This window comes from Cupressus sempervirens, chromosome 11 (assembly GCF_028749045.1).
Source record: "Cupressus sempervirens isolate cs-2001-9-10 chromosome 11, ASM2874904v1, whole genome shotgun sequence".
Classification (NCBI taxonomy): domain Eukaryota; kingdom Viridiplantae; phylum Streptophyta; class Pinopsida; order Cupressales; family Cupressaceae; genus Cupressus; species Cupressus sempervirens.
Genome location: NC_143128.1, coordinates 381632101 through 381653148, shown reverse-complemented (window position 1 = coordinate 381653148; position 21048 = coordinate 381632101). Strand labels below are relative to the sequence as shown.

Sequence of the window (21048 nt, the reverse complement as noted above, 5' to 3'; positions counted from 1 at the left end):
TGTTGTTTGATAACATCAAAATCATTCTGCTTCCTTCTAAAGATACATACAGCTATTTGAATTTAAAAATAGCCACAATTAAAAACCTACTGATTAAAACTAGCTTGATAAATTTAAGACTCAACTTTTCAACTTATCTACAATTCATATGAATATCAGGATTTAACTGTGTAATTTTAGATGTAGTCAGAAAGTCCCTAGATCTAAAACCTTTAGAGCCAAGGAACAAATTCATTTCTGGAGCACCTCGTTTGAATCAATACAATGTTGATTTTAAAAAGAAGTGTAGAATCTAATGCTATAATAAAAGGGTATGTGAATTTCACTGTTGAATTCAGAAGTAAGTCTATTGTGCTTCGATTTCTAGGAGTTATGGGAACCTAGTTATTAAATCCATATTATATTGAGGCTGCCTATGATGATGAGGCTAAGACAGAAGATCTAAAGCTCATAAAGAAGAATAGGAACCTGAAATAGTGAGAGGAGGAACTAACTATAGCATCTTGGCTATACTTTGAAGACCACCCAAGGGACAAGTTCCATACTCTCTCAAAGTTCGCGGAGTCTTGTTGGGATAGGGCATCACTGTTCTTATAGACAATGGGGCCACACATAGCTTTCTTTATTAAGGATTGGTGTCTAAGAGGGGCCTTGCATATTTTGTAAGCCCATAATAATTATGTTTCAATACTAAGCTTTTTTCATAATATGGTGGTAGCTATCACTTTTTACATATATGAAATGTGTAACTTTGATTTTATAGATATTACTATCTGAGGGCATCAAGTTGGGGATGTCCTAATCATTTTACAAGCTAGGCACAATGGGAAGGGGACTTTTCATTCTCATCCCCATTAGTAAAATAATATTGCAATTTTAGTTATAAATTTATAATGGTCAACTAAGCTATTATGATAGACTTTAGGAATATTCTTTATTCTTTTAGTTGTCATCTTTTCTTAGTTTTCAATCTTATCCTTATTGGAGAACACAGAGTTGATAGAAATGCTTTTATTACAATTTCCTTCCACAAGCATTTTCTAGTAATTTTTAAATTTTCAAATCCTCCATACAATATACTACTGTAGTTATGCATCTCTTACGTGTGTGTAGCTCTATGGAGAGAGTTTTAATTCTGAGCGACCATGAATAGTAAAGTGATAACACTTTTATAGAAAATAGAAATAATATCCAAGCCACTTACCTCAGGATTGTACTTAGCATTCCTAGCCTGAAGAGCTATAGCCTTGAGATCCAATTTACAATCCAAATTTATAGTTGACACAATGTTTCTGTGTATTTTTCCATTGAAGGCACGTGCATCCAGCAAGAAAGATACAATTAAATTTTGAAAGAAACACAAGGAATGGTATCTTTGAAATTAGAGCATTCCATTGATTAATGCAGACAAGAATATGGCCTTATTAAATTAAAAAACATTATCCTCTACATATGTACATAACATTTTACAATGTAAATTGACATAACATTATCCTCTAAGTGATAGTTTGCAAGTTATTAGTTAAGGCATTCACAGTGGTATCAGAGTTGTGATCCCGTCAACCAGTGAATAATGCAAAAAAGTTTAAGATGTCTGACAAAACAAAATAGGGTGGATCTTTTTTAGAAGCTGATTGAAATACCAAGGAGCCAACATAAAATGATCAAACTATTTAAAATAATATTGCAGCTTCAGAGTAATGCAAAATTCAAATCCAGTTAGAACATCACAAAAAGAGGGAAGCTCATCTTCAAACAACAAACAAATTGTTAGTCCCACGCCAAAACCTAGCAAACCCAAGTTCACAAAAAAGGATGAAGAAAAAGCCTAAGACAACCATTAGCACGTGAGTTTGTGTATGCAGCTTGCAAATTAGAACAAGGGTAGGTAAATTTCTAGCATTGCTACAGATTAAATATGCTTCCTGCTTCTCGATAACCCTTCTGATATTCTTTTGTATTTCTACCTGTAGCAACTAGGTATATACTTTTGATATTCTTTTGTATTGCTACCTACAACAACTAGGTATACAGTAGTAGAGGTAGACAGTAGTGGGTTGGAGAAATCTCAGAATCTACGACAATGGTTGTGCTCAACCATTTTGGTTTGTATTTTCCCGTTTAGAGAATGTTTATTTATCTTCTTGAAATGGTTTATATATGAGTGTGAATCATTCAAATTTCCTTGGTTAAAAAGATGCTGAGTGAGTGTGTAAATTGGCTTTACACCTGCATTCTACCACCATTTTTTATATGCAATCGCTAAGAATATGCAACTTCTTTGCAATCACATCCATGATTCTTGACCTAACCCTAACATTTCTTAAGGAAAAAATTATTACTTTCTAATTTTTTTTTATGAAACCATCTTGTTCGTATCTACCTGCTGACCATGGTAATCTAGATGAAACTAAACATTGACAATTTGTGTTACTCCTCTATGTTACCGTATTACTTAATAAACCCATTTCTAGCAAAGATGTCAAATGTATACTTGAAACCAACATATGTAGAATGAAATTTAACCCAAGTGAAATTGATTTTCATGGTTGTAAGTTGCATTCATCTAAAAGAATTAGACTCATTGCATTGCCAGTTGTGAATATATCCTGAAAATATCCATTTGTGTCAACAGGCAAGTGTGTTGCAATGGCTTCAAACTTCAATCTGTTTGTCTCTATTGAGGTCTTTTTGGGGAATTTTGTACCAAGAACATTTTTGTATCTGTTTTGACTGATTTCTAAGGAAAAGAACAAGACATCACTTTCTGAAATGAATGCCTGAGCATTACAGTATGAGACAAATGTGCTAATTTTTGTGACATGTGCAGGCTATTGCAAAACAATGAAATATCAAGTCCACTTCTTGAAGAATTTTTGTAAGGCTCTACTCTTTATCCATATTTTATTTTCCATTTGGGTTCATCTTATGCTAGGTTTTTTTTAGTATTTAACCATATGCCCCATTTTTAGAGATTTGTCCCACAACAATCTAACTGGGTCAGTACCCATGACTCATGCTTGAACCGTCATGTACAAACAATCTTCCCTCTTATGCTATGTGGGAATTATGTTTCACATGTGAATGCATTTTTGGATTAAAATATAAATGATTTTTAGATTGAAGTGTTGATTCTGGGGTTTGGGTGTTTGGAATTTGCCAGTATCAAAGGAAATCCTCTACTATTTGGAGGTACTATGCAAAATTTTCTTGGGGAGTCTCCAGCACCCATGGCTTTTATAGTGAATTCATGAGAAGGTGAGGTTATTTCTGCTTCTCCAATCTTTTCAATCTTTATTTGATTTCCTTAGCTAAATAGCTCGTTTATAGGTACAGTACCAGCTGGAGACTTAGAAAACATAAAGTGGCAGTCTCATTCAATGTAATTCTAGGCCTCTTATGTTTAATGGGTTTTGGAGTTTGGATTTTCTTGTGGTGGAGACAAAGAAAAAATCAATAGGTTTTCTTACTTGGGAAAGATCTTATAGGAGACAAATGCTCACACCTTAACTTTGGTCGCAATGAATTTTGCTTCAACACTTTGAGGTTATCCTATCCATAACAATCCACCACGCTGGACTAATCCTTCCCACAAGAAAAAGATTTTTGTTTAGGTTGTCCTATACCTCTGTTGACAGTATCAAAGCTTGACTGTGGCACTTGAGAATTGCTTGGGGCAGACTTTAGTTGTGAAATCCTCTGAATTAGTACTAATGAATCTGTATAGAGGAAATTCCCATATTTTCTCTGATTAATAAATACAATGTAAACAAACTTTTACAAAATCAAATACTTTCTCTCCTAATGCAATAATGTTTGGATTTTCTCTTGTTAAACATGCTAAACAAAAAGTTGTGATAGAATCAAAATATTGAGCACTAATTTCAGAGTTTCTTCATCATGAACCCTCAAATATGATTTGATTTAAAAAAATATAGACACTCAATCAGGTAATTTCACAGGAGCTTAGGAGTTCAAGAGAGGAACAAGAATAGAAGATTCATGAGGCTATGGTGAAAAAGACTAGAGAATGGGACAAATCAAAATGTGATCTTGATTCTAGAATAGTAGAACTGGAATAGTTACTAAATGAGGCAGAAGCAAGAAGTAATGCAGCATCCACATCTCTTCAAGAAAATTCAAAAGCACTGTCTGATTTGCAAGAAGCTAGAAACTAAGTTGAGTCTAAGGCTAAAGTTCTTCAAACTAAACTTGAAATGTTAGAAAGTGAGAATGTTGGCCTCAAATATAAACTTCATGCGCTTAACAAAGAACTGGGTATAATAATTGATGAAAGGGATATTAGTAAGAAATCTACCCAAGCTGCTAGCAAGAAGCAAATAGAAATAGTTAAGAAAGTTACCAAGTTAGAGGCTAAGTGTATGAGGCTAAGAGATTTACTTAAAACATGATTACTAGGGACTACTACACTGGCTCAAATGAAACTTGAAGTAGATACTGCTGGAAGGGAGTCTAGGGATATCAAATTGAGGAAGTCACTTAGTAAGGGTGCTAGTTCACCACGTTCTTCAGTAGAGACATTAAATGATAGACACAAAGAACATTCTCAGAAAGCAATTGAATACCATACAGGAAAAGTTTCGGCAATAGAAGAAGAGAACAAGATGCTAAAAGATGCTTTCTCAAAGAAAAATGGTGAGCTTAAGGCCTCTAGAGTCATGTGTGCTAGAAAAACTGCCAAACTCTCCACTGTTAAACAACAGTTGGAATCTTTGAGGCGAAGGCAAGGAAAACTTGCACTTGAGTTGCATTTGGAAGGATCAAGAAATGAAAGCACAAGCAATCCACCAAGCTTGTCTTCCATTTCTGAGGGCAAGAATGATGGTGACCCTAGTGTAGAGTCATGGGCTTCAGCACTGATTGTAGAGTTGGATCATATCAATATAGAAAAGGTCATTGGAAAAGCTAAGAAGCTCAGTGATGTGTCCAAGATAGATTTTATGGATGATTTCCTTGAGATGGAGAGATTGGCTTCCATGGATTCAATTAGATTGGATCAGGCAGAAGTAAGAAATTTAGATGAAATAACTGACAAGAATGTTTCAGGAAGTTTTGATATTTCATCTAATCAAGAAGATAGAGCTTTCTTAGAAGAAGCTCTTGCACAAAAAGAATCAAAGCTTCAAACTGTCAATCATGAATGCTCTGAGTTGTTAAAAAAATGAACCATGTACAAGAAAATCGAATTGTTCTGCAAGCTAGAAACACTTGGAATGAATCTACCCTAGTTAGTCTCAAAGAAAAGCATGATATGATCCTTGTTGTTGATGTTGAGGGTGCAAACCTGCACAAAATACTAGATGAGGTCAAATATGCCATGGCAATAGATGCTAAAAGTACTAGAGATTCTTAGACACATATCTAGTCTTCTATGAAAGCTAACTTCACTTCTCATTCTGATACTGGGATTAGAATTAGTTCTATTGATGTAGAGATTGGAACTGCTATTGTTAGTGTCATTAATTTCTTACAATCTATAGCCCAAGACCTTGAAAAGACTCAAATTTAAATCATCAAATATTGCTAAACTAGTTTTTAGAATTCAAGAGTTTTCTCAGTTAGTGGATTACTTTTTGTAGTGCAAAGAAAACATTACATAGTTAATTGTTGAACTGATACCTTTGTTATCTCAATTTAGGAAAATGTTTGCTCTTGGTTTCAGTGAAATCTTCCAAAATGAAGCCACAGATTTTGGCAACCAATTGCCCAACCTGATGCAGTCTAGTTTTCTTCATAATTCAATTAGTACAGATAATTTCACAAGATAAGAAAGTTCTTAGGATCTTTTAGGAGAAGAAAAGGCTAATAACCTACGCTTTCAACTAGCTGGTGGCAATTTATACATAATTAGGAAGCTTAACAGCATTCAAGTAGAAAAAACATCTTTGGAATCTGAGTTGAAGGCCCAGGTAAGCAAAATTGGAGAGTTAGAAGAGGAGCTTATGTGCTTCAAGAGTGAGAATGCAAATCTAGAAATAGTCTTGGCTGCAACCAAAGAGGATCTTGGACACACACAATATTAGATTATTGAGTTAAAAGAGGAGCTCATACATCTCAAGAGTGAGGATGCTAATCTGGAAGGAGTCTTCACTATAACAAAAGAGAAGATTGATCACACCTAGCATCAAGTTACAGAGTTGGAGGAACAACTTACACATTTGAAGAGTGACAATGCTAATCTAAAAGGTAGTCCTAGCTGCAACTAAAGAGAAACTTGAACACACAGAAAGTCAACTTACTAAATCGGAACAAATGCTGGCAAACTTGCAAATGCAACTCAAATTTGCTAAGGAATCAAAGTAGTTATTAGAGAATGAACTAGTAGCCATAATTTCACATAAATCAGATATTAAATCTCAATTCAAGGCAACATAAACTAAGATGAAAGGATTGTCTAAAAAAGTGGATGCTTTGGAGCTAGAGTTTCAGGAGGAGCGCATGCAATGCAAAAATGCCATTACCAAGTGCGAGGTTTTAGAGGAGCAGTTACAAATGTTTGTGAAATGCTTCAATCCTATTTCAAATATACCAAATTGATGTATATTTTAATTTCCTAAGATATGTTGAGTTCTATCTAATTCTTTTTATAACTTCTTCAGCATGCATGTATTCAGTTTGAGACCTAGGGTTTCTGAACTAATGTGAAGATGTTTAATTGGATACTATGAAGAAACAATTTTTTTAGTATTCCTAAAGTTTTGTATCAAAGGAATAAATTAGAAAGAGACTGGTATTAACTAGCCTGCTTGGAACCCCTGATATTTAATCTATGTTATTTTCTTATTTGCTAAATATACAAATCAAAAGTATGCATATATTACTAATTTGTGCTTGCTTTCTATTTATTCTCCATGCTAACCAATGTAAAGTTCATTGTTGAAGTACACTGACGTTTTCTATTTTATCATCATAATGAGATTAAACTATAAGATTTAGCATGAAGATCTGCTTGGCATGAAGCCATGTTTTCCTATCTTGTTTATGTAGAAGAAGATTCCACGATAATAAATGTCCAAGAATGTATCATGAATAATTGACATGACTTAAATACAAGTAAGTCTACCAGATCTTCACAATCCATGTTAAATGCTGATTTTTTTCTAGGATAAATTGTGTGACAGTTTTTAGCATCAACGTTTCAAATCATACTACATGATCCATCATCAGGATACGGGAGAGTAACATTGATAGATCACGTAGGATGATCCAAAACATTGATTCTAAAAATTGTCACAAAATTGATCCAAGAAACAAATTAACATTTGAGTATAGTTGCCTCAAAATGAGGCAGAACTATCCAAAAGCGACTATATACACTGAGAAAAATATGGTAGTTTTGTGATATGGATATCTAAAACAAACAGCTTTCTCTCCTTTTAATATAGAGAGATAGATCTATAAGGGAAACCACACGCTTCAATTGAGCATGAAGGATTCCACACACTTAAATTAACTTGAAGGATTTGGATGTTGGTGATTTCATTTAGTTCATGGTTATCTTGAAGATTAAAAATTAAAAATCATTTATAGACTAGTGAAGAAATGAGCACGAATATGCATTCTGATTTGAATAGAGACCTTTTTGGCTCATTAAGAGGTTCCTGATCCTTCATCCTTTTATTATGCTTAAGAATGTTTTTGGTTAGAGTAAATTAGATGTGCAAATGTATTTTTAATCATAGCTTTTTCCTATCACTTATTCTACCAAAATGTTTCCTTGGAACAGTATTTTTTGATGAGTCGCAAGAAAATTTGGCGCTATATAGCCATTAAAAATCAAATTCTTAGGATACAATAAATTCATCCCATATTTGTGGCTTAAAGAAGCATTTTTGAAATGATTTGTATTAGAATATATGGTAATTCCTGAAACAACTACATTTGGAGAGTGTCTGAAAATGCAGGCAACTACACATAAGTTGAAACCCTAGTAAAAGGAGAATGGAGAAATATCAATTTGGCACCAGTCGAACAATGTCACAAATTTAAACCTCTTCTCCAATCCATCATTGTCTTCTTCTTGTGCCATTTGTAGTGAACAATGCAAGCATTATCAGAAAGGGCATTGCAGTGCATGACTTAGCCAAACAAAATAGAAAGCAATGATTTGTGGCTTGTTGCCTAGCTACAAACCAACTTACACTTCACCTAGGTGCTCACTCATGTGGTAAGTAGGTCAGTGGAAAGCTCTTGCCAATGGCAAAGCTCAAGGAATCCTAGCAGTCGACATAAATAGGTGTGTGAGGAAATGCATTACCCATGAATGAATGAAATTTTTTCTTTTTAACCCGTGAATGAATGAAACTTTTTTTTTTTGTTATAACATTGAGTTAGTCAAAATTCAACTTAAGAATACATAGGTTGGTCAAAATTTTGACCAAATCAGCCACAGAATTTTTATTTTCGACCAATGCGGGAGTGAAAAGAAAAAAGAAGAAGGAATTATAGCTTTGGTCAAAAATTTTGGTAGAAAAATAAGTGAAAATGTACTAGTGACACACACACACACACACATATGAACCCTAATTTATAAACTTCACCTTGACCTCCTCACCCTAATCTTGAAAGTCTAATTAAACCTTGACTAGATTTAGCCTAATCTAATTTAAATAAATATAATCATGCAATCCTAACCCTAGAAATTTCATGTAACACAATGCTAACCCTCATGTTTAAATTTAATCCTAATCTTAACTCTAATTCAACCTCATGTTATATATTAATATTAATTATAATATTAGTTTTCTAACTTTAAATGTTTACAGCACAATCCTCACTTCTTAACCCTAAAAAATAGGCTAATTTATGAATTTCCTAACTAAAAACTTTAAGATCTAGAGATTTGTACACTAACCCTAAACATTTAATCCTAAAGATCCCTAAACATTATATATTAACTTTCTAGGTAACATTTTAATCATGATTCTACATCAACATAAAACACTATTCTAAACACACACTCCTTGAACCCTAGGAGCCAAGTAAATATTTACCTCAAGAGTGTTGAAACCCTAATCAAATTAATTTAACCTAACCAGGTAACATTTTAACTTTAAGTGTAACCCTAAAATTAACTCTAAGTTCTTAACACTAACTAGATAGAGTTCTAACAATTTTATAGTTCACTAACCTTAACTCTAACCTATCATAATAGCTTACTCTTGACATAGAACACTATTCTAAACACACACTTGGACTTTAACCTTGCAACCCTCAATATTTTCCTAACCCTAACTTAATAAAAATTTACCAAGTAACCCTAAAATTAACCTTATTTAACCATACATAATATAAGTTTCATAATCATTCAATAAAACATTAACCTCAAGAATGTCAACCCTAATCAAATTAATTTAACCTAACCAAGTAACATTTTAACTTTAAACACATGTGCATATTATTTAATTTATGTTCACACATGTAGTATTGTACATGTATATATGTTATGTTTGAACTTCATGTTTACACGTATTTAATATTTATTTATTTAAGTTTCTTAAATGTCATTGTACTTGATAAATTTCAATTTTATTAAAAATGTCATATTTTAATTTTAATTTCAAGTTTACAAATTATATAGATGCACTTGCATAGTACATACATTGACCTTCACATGGTAGATCAACAACCTCATATCCCCCCCCAAGAAACAACCTCCTATCCCCCCTGAGCACCCTCCTATCCCCCTCAAGCAGCAACCTCCCATCCCCCCCGAGTAGCAACCTCTTATCCCCCCTGAGCAGCAGTAGCCTCCTATCCCCCCCCAAGTAGCAGGATGTAGAAATGGGTCCCGGCAAGTCAAGCCTGATGAGGTACCCATGTACATAAAATTCCCCCAAAAGAGAGAGAAAAGAGACTCCCCAAAGAAAATTAGGACTCCAAGTGAGAGGAAGAGGCCCCCCCAAAAGATGAAGCATCCTGCACCCCCAGCAAAGCTTGCAAATTTTATCTGGTAGATTCACTTACATCGAACAAGTTTTCTTCCCTTAGGAAAAGGGACAAGATCCCAAGTGTGGTTCCTCATCAAGGAAATATACTCTTCCTACATAGTTGTATCCCACTTAGAAATACCAGAGGCCTCATGAAAGGATTGTGGATTTGAGGTAGTAGCAATGAAGATATGCAGAGCATCCTGAAATTGTGAACGAGTCTGCTTGGTGTCTGATGGATCCCCAACCCAAAGTGGACCAGAAGATGGAGAATCTAGAGGAGAATCATCAACCTGTGAATGATGACTAGGAGAGGAAGGAGGTGAGTCCTCTAAATCACTCTCTGCATCAAAAGTGGAGGTAGAAGACTGCTCAAGTGAATCTGACCCATCAGAAGATCTATCATGTATTCCAAGTGACTCCAATGTCAAAGTAGAAGGAAACCTATAACCATGCTCTGTTGGTTAAGCTGATGCAAGTAGTGGAAATTAAGATGGCCAAACCACTCATGTCATTATCTGCTCACATCATTAGAGTGAGTGAGTAAAATAGTCAAAGGAGGATCAGGAACAAAATGAGAAAACATATAGAGTCGTGACTGATGATCTGCTCTCCCAACTGCAACTGTAGAATCATTGTGCAACTCATGTATCTCCACTGAATCAGGAGTGAACTCAACCCGCTTGCCTAAACTTGTGTGAGTGATTTGGTATACCGATAGGAGATTAGTTGATAATGAAGGTACACAAGGAACATCATGGAATGTGCCATCCCCCACATCAATAGACCCTCTCCCACACACCTCAACAAGAGTGTTATCACCCATCAAAATAGAAGGCATAGTACATGGCTCCAAGGATGCAAGTTCTTCCTTAGATAAAGCCATGTGATGTGAAGCACCCGAATCAAGAACCCAAGTGGATGGTGAGGAAGCAACTGCAAAAAGAGCCTTGCCCTTTCCTTTCCCCTTGCTATTTTATTTTCCCTTGTTAGACCCTTCATTAGAACTTTGTTTAATAGACTCAGGAACACTGATATTATTCTTCTCAAGAATATATGTCAAGTGATCAAGTTGTTTCTGCAAACGTTTATGTTCATCATGACCAGGTCTTTTACAATAGGCACATTTGACCTTTTCTTTCTTAGGCTTATCGCCCTTGCAAGATGGTGTATCAATAGTTGCTTTTGAAGAAACTAGTATCTGATCCTTCTTCTCCTTGCTATTCTTTTGTTTCTTGTCCTTACTATTGTTGTTACTACTTTGTCCTTGTTGTTCTTTTGTGCCTTGGTTGGCAGCCAAGGCATGTGACTTAGAGGACATAAGAGTGCCCATCTGGATTAGCTTGTCCTATTCTCGAGTGAGATTGACAACAAAATCATCTAAAGATGGAATGGTGAATTGAGTACCAAGTGCACCCTTAGTAGCATAGAAGGTAGAGACAAACACAGAATATTCTGAACTTAGCTTAGAGAGAATACTAAGAATCAGTTGTTCACCTTTCTTTTCAATTCCACATTGCTTTAACTGCAACCTTAGTGATTTCAATTTGGTGAAGAAATCTTGGATTGTGTTGAAATTGCCTGGACTTAAACTAATTAATTCATTTTCCAACATATGACCCCTCATTGAATCTTGTGTGCCAAATAGTGTTTCTAGCTTTGTCCATACTTCATTTGGTGTATCTAAAGACTCAACGTGAAATAGAAAGTCAGGAGAAACAGACAAACACAATGTTCCATATGCCTCATCACATTTGTTAAACCACTTAGGCATATCTTCATCTTTAGCAGGTTCAGTTTCAAGTCCTATAGTTATCCTATTTGATCTAGCTTTCTTTAAGTGAATTTTCATGCATGATTTCCACTCAAAGTAATTGTATGGAGTTAGGATGGGCATTTTTTTTTATCAATGATGAAGAAATGCAGAGAAGAAATGCCAAAAAAAGAGAATCCAGCCACGACAAAGCCCCCCCTTTTTACTCAATCAAAGAACCCCCCCCCCCCCCAAGAAATATGATTTGGCACTTTATTTTAGTGCGTTTACAACTACCACCAGAAAGAAAAACTTAGTGGTCTTGATTTCAGTGCATTACAAACCCTCATGAAGAGCATATGTTCAATGTGAAATTTAGGCACAATAATCAAAGAAACAAATAGCACCACTGTGATCTACTCAAAAAATCATGCACTTTCAAAAAAAGAATCGCCTCGATACGAGGTCGTATGAGAAAGTTATGATCCTTCGAAGTTTCCAAAATGAGAACTGTGCACAGTTACGGCCAAGAATCTGCAATTTCTGAAAAATTTATGCATGAACTCCACTAGTGGATAGAACACAAAAAAATAGCCAAGTTCATAATAAGAATCATCAAAATCGGAGTCCGTATGAGCAAGAACGAGACATTTGAAAACTGCATTCAAATCTATGATTGCTAATGGAGAGGGGTATGGCTGCAGCTTTTCATGCTTGATTTTGCAAAATATATAGCTTGCATGCAAAATCTAAAAGATACCCAGATGGTTTTTCAAGGCTGCAAACAAAACCCAGAAAGCTTTTTTCTTGCTGATGTACAGAAGATGTTGCTATAGTGTAAATTAGACGCCTTTAACAGTAAAAAATGGCTCCAAAAATCAAAAAATGACCCCAGCAACCAAAATATAACATGCAAATGTTGGATCAACTTTTTAAGTCCATCAATGGCATGCTGGAACCTGCAAAACTGATTGAAAACTCCAAATATACAAGTTGGTTGCCATATTTGAGATTGAAACCCCAAAGAAAAACCGTTTTTGTCAAAACTTTTCTGATTCTCAAGATCATCTAAAGATGCAAGAGAAGAGCATACTTTATTTTCAAAAAATTATAATAAAATTTATTAAACCCCCCTCCCCCAAATCTCTCAAATAAGGAAACTAAAATATACTCTTGCACATAGAAAAGCTCTGATACCATGTTAGAATCTGAAAAGATTAATAACCTAGAAAACTAGTGCAAAGAATAAATATCTAAACTATGAATGCAAATGATACAAAATCAAAATAGCATCATAGAGTTAGTGTCCAAGAGAGTAATTCAAATGCTGAAAGAAAAATAGCATTAAGAGGATGCAAAAACAAGAGATGCAAATACAAGTCAGGTAGCATGCTTATATAGGCTAGGAAGAGGGAGGAGATGGCAACACCAACCAATGAGGAGCAACCATCTATCGGACTAAAGATAGCAAAGTATCTTCCCAAGATAGCTAATGGATGCTCACATGTAGGAAGGTGACACCTCACAACCATTCACCTAATAAGATATGCTTTATTAAACTAAGCAAGATTATTAAAAGTGTAGGAAAAACCTAGCAAAATAGGAAAAATAAAAAATTACACTAACACCTATCCCCCCCTAGCAGTGTGTTATTCCCACAAATTAGCAACGTATCCCACCTGACATACTCTATGATTGCACTAACCAAGAGATTCATAGACTTCATGAATCCTTGGCTAGTGGCACATGCTCTAGTGTGTATAGTAGTACATGTCAAAGCATCTTACAGAGTCTTGCATATATTAGAGATGAGATTCATGGTGCTACTCCATATTCTACACATACTATATTGATTTTCCTTAACAATAAGAGATGAAAGATCTCTTCAGGGTTCTCACTATAGCAGGTATACAGCTTAGTGTTCAAAGAGACACTGAAGAGGGAATATTTCCCTCATTATCTTCCACCAAAGTATGTGAAGGGTATTCTCCCCTTAAGTGTATAAATCCATAGATGGCTTCACTTATATACCCACACTTCCTTGATGTTCATGGCCATTATCCAAATAATGACCAAATTCCACTCTATTTTGTACGATAGCTTTATTGTGAGGTTTGCTTATGTAAGGCGGTGAACTAAATTGATTTACCATCACGTTTAGGATAGGGGCATGGTAGACTCATTGATAGGCAGCCGAGTCGTTCACCACAGACACATAGGTTGATTGTCAAAGAGAGGGCACCTGTTATTTCCCCTATATTAGGTCCATCAGTTGATGAGACCATGTGTAGCACATAGTTGTAGGGGGTGATTCAGGGAGTTAGAGACATTGTCACAATTGTCAGATCTATTTCCACTAATGAGGTTGGCCAGTATTTGATGTCATGTCGATATTCTAGATCATCACTTGGTGTTTCATCTTCAGGAGACTTGTACAGTGCAGTAGGCATCCCTTCACTAACTAGCTTAAAGGGTCTCACTAGAGTGTTGGCATGAGATACTATGAGTAGTCTTGTTGAGGATCTATTATGTTCATATAGATTTATATTAGAGCATCTTGGCATACCCATATCAGATGTTCGACATTGTGTGCATGGTGCTATTAGGACGCATCCTCAGCCACATTCCTCTCCTCGATTAGGTAGTGCTCATGGTGGCAGTACACACCATGATCCACCTACTGACCACTATTTTGCTACAAAGGGACATATACATAGTAGTACAAACCCTTCAGCCAATGCAAGGCATGGTCAGAGTTTAGATGCGGGCATTGATGATGTTGACTTTAGCTTGTCGACCATGGGATGGATGGACTTGTTGACACATGATGATTCTACTTCTATGCCATCTCATCTAGTCAGTCCACTTGGATCATCATTATTAGGATGTGTGCCAGCAACCAGTCATGCTAGCGTAGATGCAGTGATGGAGCTAGATGAGGCCAAGAAAAATCTAGATAAATTGGTGGACATGATCGATGCTAGGTAGTCTAAGTATTATCAAATGCCAACATCTACATAGGTAAATCTATAGTTTTTTTTACATCCATGTTAAAATTTCAATTTCAAGCATTTGTTCAACTAATAATTTATGCACATGTACATGTTTTAATATGATTGTTGCACACATGTATGTATGTATTGTAGGGGGGCATTCCTATTTTTACTCCATCTTTGATGCTTGATTGTGTACGTCATCAAGAATAATTTGATGATGTGAGTAGTGGACGGGTGAGTTTTAATTTTTTTGAATTAGACACATGTGAACTTTTTTAATGTAATATTTAAATTGCATGCAATTCAAGTAAATATTAAAGAGATTTAATTAAATATGAAATTATGTACATTTATTTCACTTTCTCTTTAATATATACAGGGGTTAGCACATCCTACTGAGCATCCAGGTGATAATCAGTCTTCAGACCACATTGTGAGGAGATGTCATGATGATAGTCCTATGTTAGGATTAAAACATGGATAGAAAATAACAATTACATGCAAATATAACCAATATTAGAAAATAATAGATCACACAGAAAAGAACACAAGACACCAAGATTTAACATGGTTCACCCAATCCCTGGGCTACATCCACCAAACAGCAAGTTTGATATTATTACGATCCAGTGATTATAACCTAATTACAATCTATAATCCCTTATAGCTCAATACTACCGCAAGAACCAACTCCACATCACCACTATGAAACAATCCCTAACTCTAAACTCTTTTATACAAGTATTTTTACCACTTTAGGGTTATAATTAATAATTACATGTCAGCCCAATATCTTGATAAAATAGGGCCCAAAGAATTTATGAAGTATGTACAGTACTTTCCTGATCAGTCACCACAATCTAATAGTCTCCCACTCTGGGACTGATCAAGCTCCACACTAAATAACAATCTCCCACTTGGAGACTAATCCTATAGCTATGTTGCTACTCCATGAGGCTCCCACTGGATCAAACCACCCTTGACCCTAATGTTCTTTTATTCTAGTTCAGTCTAGAAGACCAACCGAAGCTAAAGAGGAATTCAACTTCTCCCTTGTTACTACCTTGGTAAACATATTCACTAGATTTTCAATTTTATGTATCTTGCCTAGCTTTAACTATCCATCCTCCAAAATGGATTGAATGAAATGGTACCACAATTGTATGTGTTTTGTTTTTTAGTGCAGAGCTGAATTCTTCGCAAGATGAATGGCACTCTGACTATCTATAAACAAATAATTATCCTTCTTAGGATGTCCCAATTCTTCCAAGAAGAACTAAAGCCATGTCATCTCTTTGGTTGTCTCTGTAGTAGCAACATACTCTGCCTCTATAGTGGATAAAGCATTAACCTGTAGTAACCTAGAAACCCAGCTCACAACTGCCTCACCAACAGTAAAGACATAACCTATAGTACTCTGCCTAGTATCAATATTCCCTGCCAATCTGAGTCAACATAGCCCTATAAATTAGTAGTAGAGCCCCCAAAGTGTAAACACTTATTGGATGTTCCTCTCAAATATTTGAGAATCCATTTGATTGCATTCCAATGCTCAATTCCTGGATGACTCATATGTCTGCTAACAACTCCCACTGCATGTGCAATATCTGGCCTAGTACATACCATAGCATACATCAAGCTTCCTATAGCTAAAGCATAGGGTACCTTGGAAATCTTATCCTCCTCTTCCTGTGTCTTAGGACACATCTCCTTAGTCAACTTCAAATGACCAGGTAAAGGTGTGCTGACAGCTTTAGCATTCTTCATAGAGAAATGTTGCAACACATTCTCCACATAATCAGCCTGAGATAGCATCAATGTTCTATTCTTCCTATCTCTACGAATCTTCATACCAAGGATTTTTTTTGCTACCTCCAAATCCTTCATAGAAAATGCATGTGCTAACTGGTGTTTTAGCCCCTTAATATGATCCATGTTAGACCCAACTACAAGCATATCATCAACATATAAACTCAAAATAATGTAACTATCATCATCCAATCTCTTAAAATAAACATAATGATCTGAATGACACCTGCTATAGCCATGCTCATGCATAAAATTGTCAAATTTCAGATACCATTGCTGAGGTGCTTGCTTCAAACCATATAAACTTTTCTTCAATTTGCACACTAAGTTCTCCTTACCTTTGACCTCAAATCCTCGTCCCTGAGTCATATATATCTCTTCATCCAAATCACCATGAAGAAAGGTTGTTTTAACATCAAACTGCTCTAAATGAAAATCTTCAATAGCCAAAATACATAAAACAGTACAGATAGAAGTCATCTTAACAATAGGAGAAAATATCTCATCAAAATCAATGCCCTTTTTATGTGCAAATCCTTTTACAACTAACCTAGCTTTAAATCTTTTCTTACCTCCATCCTCTTCTTTTAACCTATAAACCCACTTATTCTATAAAGCCCTTTTACTTATAGGCAACTAGCGTAAATCCCATTTCTTTGTCAAGCCCAAAATGCAAGGGCAAAAACACACGTAATTTATTTTTTTTAAACATTAATGATAAAATTCCCTAAGTTTGATAGGTTTCATACACAATTAAAGTATAGGTACACTATAAGATGGGTACAAGATCCCCTATCAAAACTTTAAGACTACAATTCAGTTTGAAAACATCATAAAGTAAAAGGTTATTAAACGTAAACGTTCATTGTTAAATCAATTAATTGAATTAATAACTAATTTCAATTAATTAAAGGTCCTAACACTTTATTATTTTTAATTACTCTTTAAATAATATATCCTTAGAAAAATAGTAAAACGTAATTTACAATAATCTAAGTCCTATTAACTTTAATCAATAATAAAACTATTAGGAAAAATATCAATTAACAATATAACTAATTGATTTAAATGTTCAATTAAAAACATAAATCAGGTTATTTGAATCTTTAAATAAAAGCACCCACAAACTAAAATAATGTCTTTCATACAATTAAATAAACTCTATTCTAATAATAATTTGTTTAAAACTATAATCTAATTAAAATAGAATATTTCTAATAGAAATAATAATATAACTAAAATTAAATAAACTAAATAAATAAATAAAAACATTGACACTACTAACTTAAATAATACTATACTATAATCAACAACTAACTACACTAGTTTCATTCAGCTAACACTTAATATAATTAACAAAATTAATTAAACATAACTAACTAATTCAAAAAAAAAAACCTTACTAAGTCTAAAAAAAACTTTAAAACTTTAAATAACACTTACTAATACTAATCCTAACATAATAAACTAACTAAATTAAAAACAAGCCTAAACTTAAACTAACCTATACTAACTACCTACTAACACTAACCCCTAATCTACCCACTCCTCACGTTGCCCAAGTCTCCCCTCCCCCCCCCCCCCCCCCCCCAACCCACCCCCACATGTAACATCCAGACTAGAGGTTTGAAATCGATGGCAAGAAGGAATGAAAGTTTGTTAAAACAAAGTTTATGCTTAGAGGGGTAAAAAAGAATTTTCAAATTTTCAAACTTCAATAAATGTTTAGCCCCCCATTCCACCCACATTACCCAAGGATAGGGCGGCTTACCCAATGTCTTCACACGCAGGCCAAGGAAAAGTTAAGTTTGTTTTTTTTAAATTGCAACCAAATCTTGTTAAGTCTAGGTGGTAGGAGAAAGGTGGATGGGAAGTTCTTTTAAAACCATTTCATTTGCATTGGCTTAAATGCCACTTCAAACCTGCCACACTCCTAGAGAATCACGTGGTTCAAGATTGGGCTACAAAATTTTGGGAGAAAATGGGGTTGACAACATTAATAATAATTGTTAAAAACTTTAGTCACCTCCACTAAACAAACTGACGCCTAATAAAGTGCAGACAAGAAATTTAAACCAAGGAGTGAGTCATGGTTAATGATTACCAGCCTGCCACTATTTTTGAATGGCTAATCCAACTGTCATGTGACTAACATGGAATCCATGCAAGACTTTTTAATCCAGCCAGTTTTCAAATTCACTTAGAATGGAGAGGTATTTATTGTTAAAAGTTTATTTAGTAAAAACTTAGGTTGGCTTGAATATTTGAACTTAGATATTTGTAAATAGGCTTATATTTATTATTATAATTCTTTGTTTTAATGAATTAAAGAATATAACAAAAATATCAAAAGGAGGAATATTTGAAAGAATCTTTCTTTGATGCTCTGTTGCAAGAAAACAATTAATCTTGCTCCCCATACAAAATGCAGTGAGCATTTTTGCAATTGAAAGAGTTTTTTTTTTTTCAAGACAAATTTAGCTAAGTGTTAATTTTTCAATGCAAGTTATTTTTTTACAAGAGGGGGGGTTAATATTTTTTTTTTCTTTCTAATAGAAATTATGAAAAGCTTATTTAACCAAGGCAGTTGATTGATTTGTTTTAACCACAAAGCAAGATTTATTTTATCTCCTAATAAGCACAATTAAATTGAAGTTCCAACCATAACTTAATTTTTTTTTATCAACATATTTGAACTCAAAAATTGCATAAATTGCATATCACCACTTTATCTAATTTTCAATACACACATGCATAAACTAAAATACTATATGATTCAAATGCAAGAATAATACTCAATCTCTTTTCTACTAAACCACCTAATTCAAAGGCTCCGTCGGGAAAGAACCAGTAAGAAAACTTGACATCGTTGCCACTTCAACAATAGGTTTAAATACATTTTACATAGGATTTCAATCCTGAGGAGAAATCTCTTCATCATAACTAAATTTCAATAACAGGTTGAATTTCCTTCTTGGTCCTTAACAAAGAATCCATTTCAAATTCTGCAAAAATCATGGTGATCGTGGAGAGAACGAAAATTGACCGAGAGACAACCAAACATAACATGAAGACAAAATCAGACATTCACTCCCATCCCGAGTTTATACAACAGGTTCGACATTGAACCAAACTAAGGAGAAGATGGATTTTTCCAATAGGAGACATTAGACACCACCAAAATAAGTGCCCTTTTGGGGCTATAATCTTAAGAACTTTTGTTCTTCCATTCTTACATTACAAAACTCATGCGTGGTTTGTGTTGACGAGTAGAGGCCCATAACACACTACCCTCTCTCCCTCTTCTCATCTTGAGAAGAGACTCTACACTGTTGGAGTCCAACTAATGACCTTCTCCTGTACAAGGTCACTTTTTCCCTATCTGAGGGTGAGTAATGCTAATACACCCATAAAAACCCTTCAAAATTTAAAGCAAAACACAAAGGAAAGACATTTAAGAAAACCTATTTTCAATCCCTCCCAACATACTCAACACACACAAACATACATAAGCAATAAAATTGAAACATGAAGCACAACATGAAACCAAAATGAGGTGAAGTATTCCTACCTTCAAATTTTGGGTTATGGAAATGCACAAATTTGAGATGAGCTTGCTTTCCTCTCCTTCTCCTTCAATTCTGAAATCAACTATAAAACTAGAGGTTGGGTGAACACCCAAAACCCTCTCAGAATTGCCTCTAAATAAGATCCTAAACTCAACCACCTCTAAAATGCAATAACTCCCCCACTTGCCTAAAAGTTCTAGAGGCTTTGAACCCAACTAGACCTAAGGCTAACCTCAAGGTGGAGTAAAATTCATCCAACTCATGATGAAAACTATCAATTTTCGCAATAAAGCAAAAATGGGGTTTTTGAGTGACCATAAAAGTCAACAAAAGGGGCTACAAGGGTGGAAAATGCCCCCAACCCATACCCATACCCCTTGGGTACTTAGATTTCATGATTTTAGGCCTGTAGGATAAATTAAGGACCTAACAAATGCTAATGTAGATTAAACACTAATCCAAATTAGGGGTAATTAATCTCGATTATAAATTGATTAGCAAAGAGGGTCACTAACCTAGTCTAACTTAGATCTTTAGGTTATTTAGTTAACCCTAACTGTCATGCTGGAATGCATATACAAATCATGAGTGTCAGGTGACACTATAAAACACTTTTACGAAACATTAACATATATTAATTATAGAATGATACATTCATTCAACGCACAATACAAATAAAATACGAACAATGGGGTTTATATCCTTCATCAGATTTAACCTTGGTTTTCACAAATGGTACATAGGGTTTAATTTCATTTCTTCATTAGGTTTCTTGGCTAAAATGTCCTGCACACTCATTGCACACATCAATAGCTCACGAAAACCACATGCATATATGTATATAATGTATCAGAGAAATCACATAAATTAAAACATCAATCATTCAAATAATCAATTGTTTATCTCTTTCTACTCATATTCTTAATCATTTAAAATTGAAAAAATAAAGTGTTAATTCTACATTCACTTGC

General features: G+C 34.6%; 1 pseudogene; it reads left to right on the top strand.

The window, feature by feature from the left end:
- Positions 1-2083: 2083 nt before the first annotated feature.
- LOC149529643 (uncharacterized) lies at positions 2084-6787 on the top strand (annotated as a pseudogene).
- The last annotated feature ends 14261 nt before the right edge of the window (positions 6788-21048 follow it).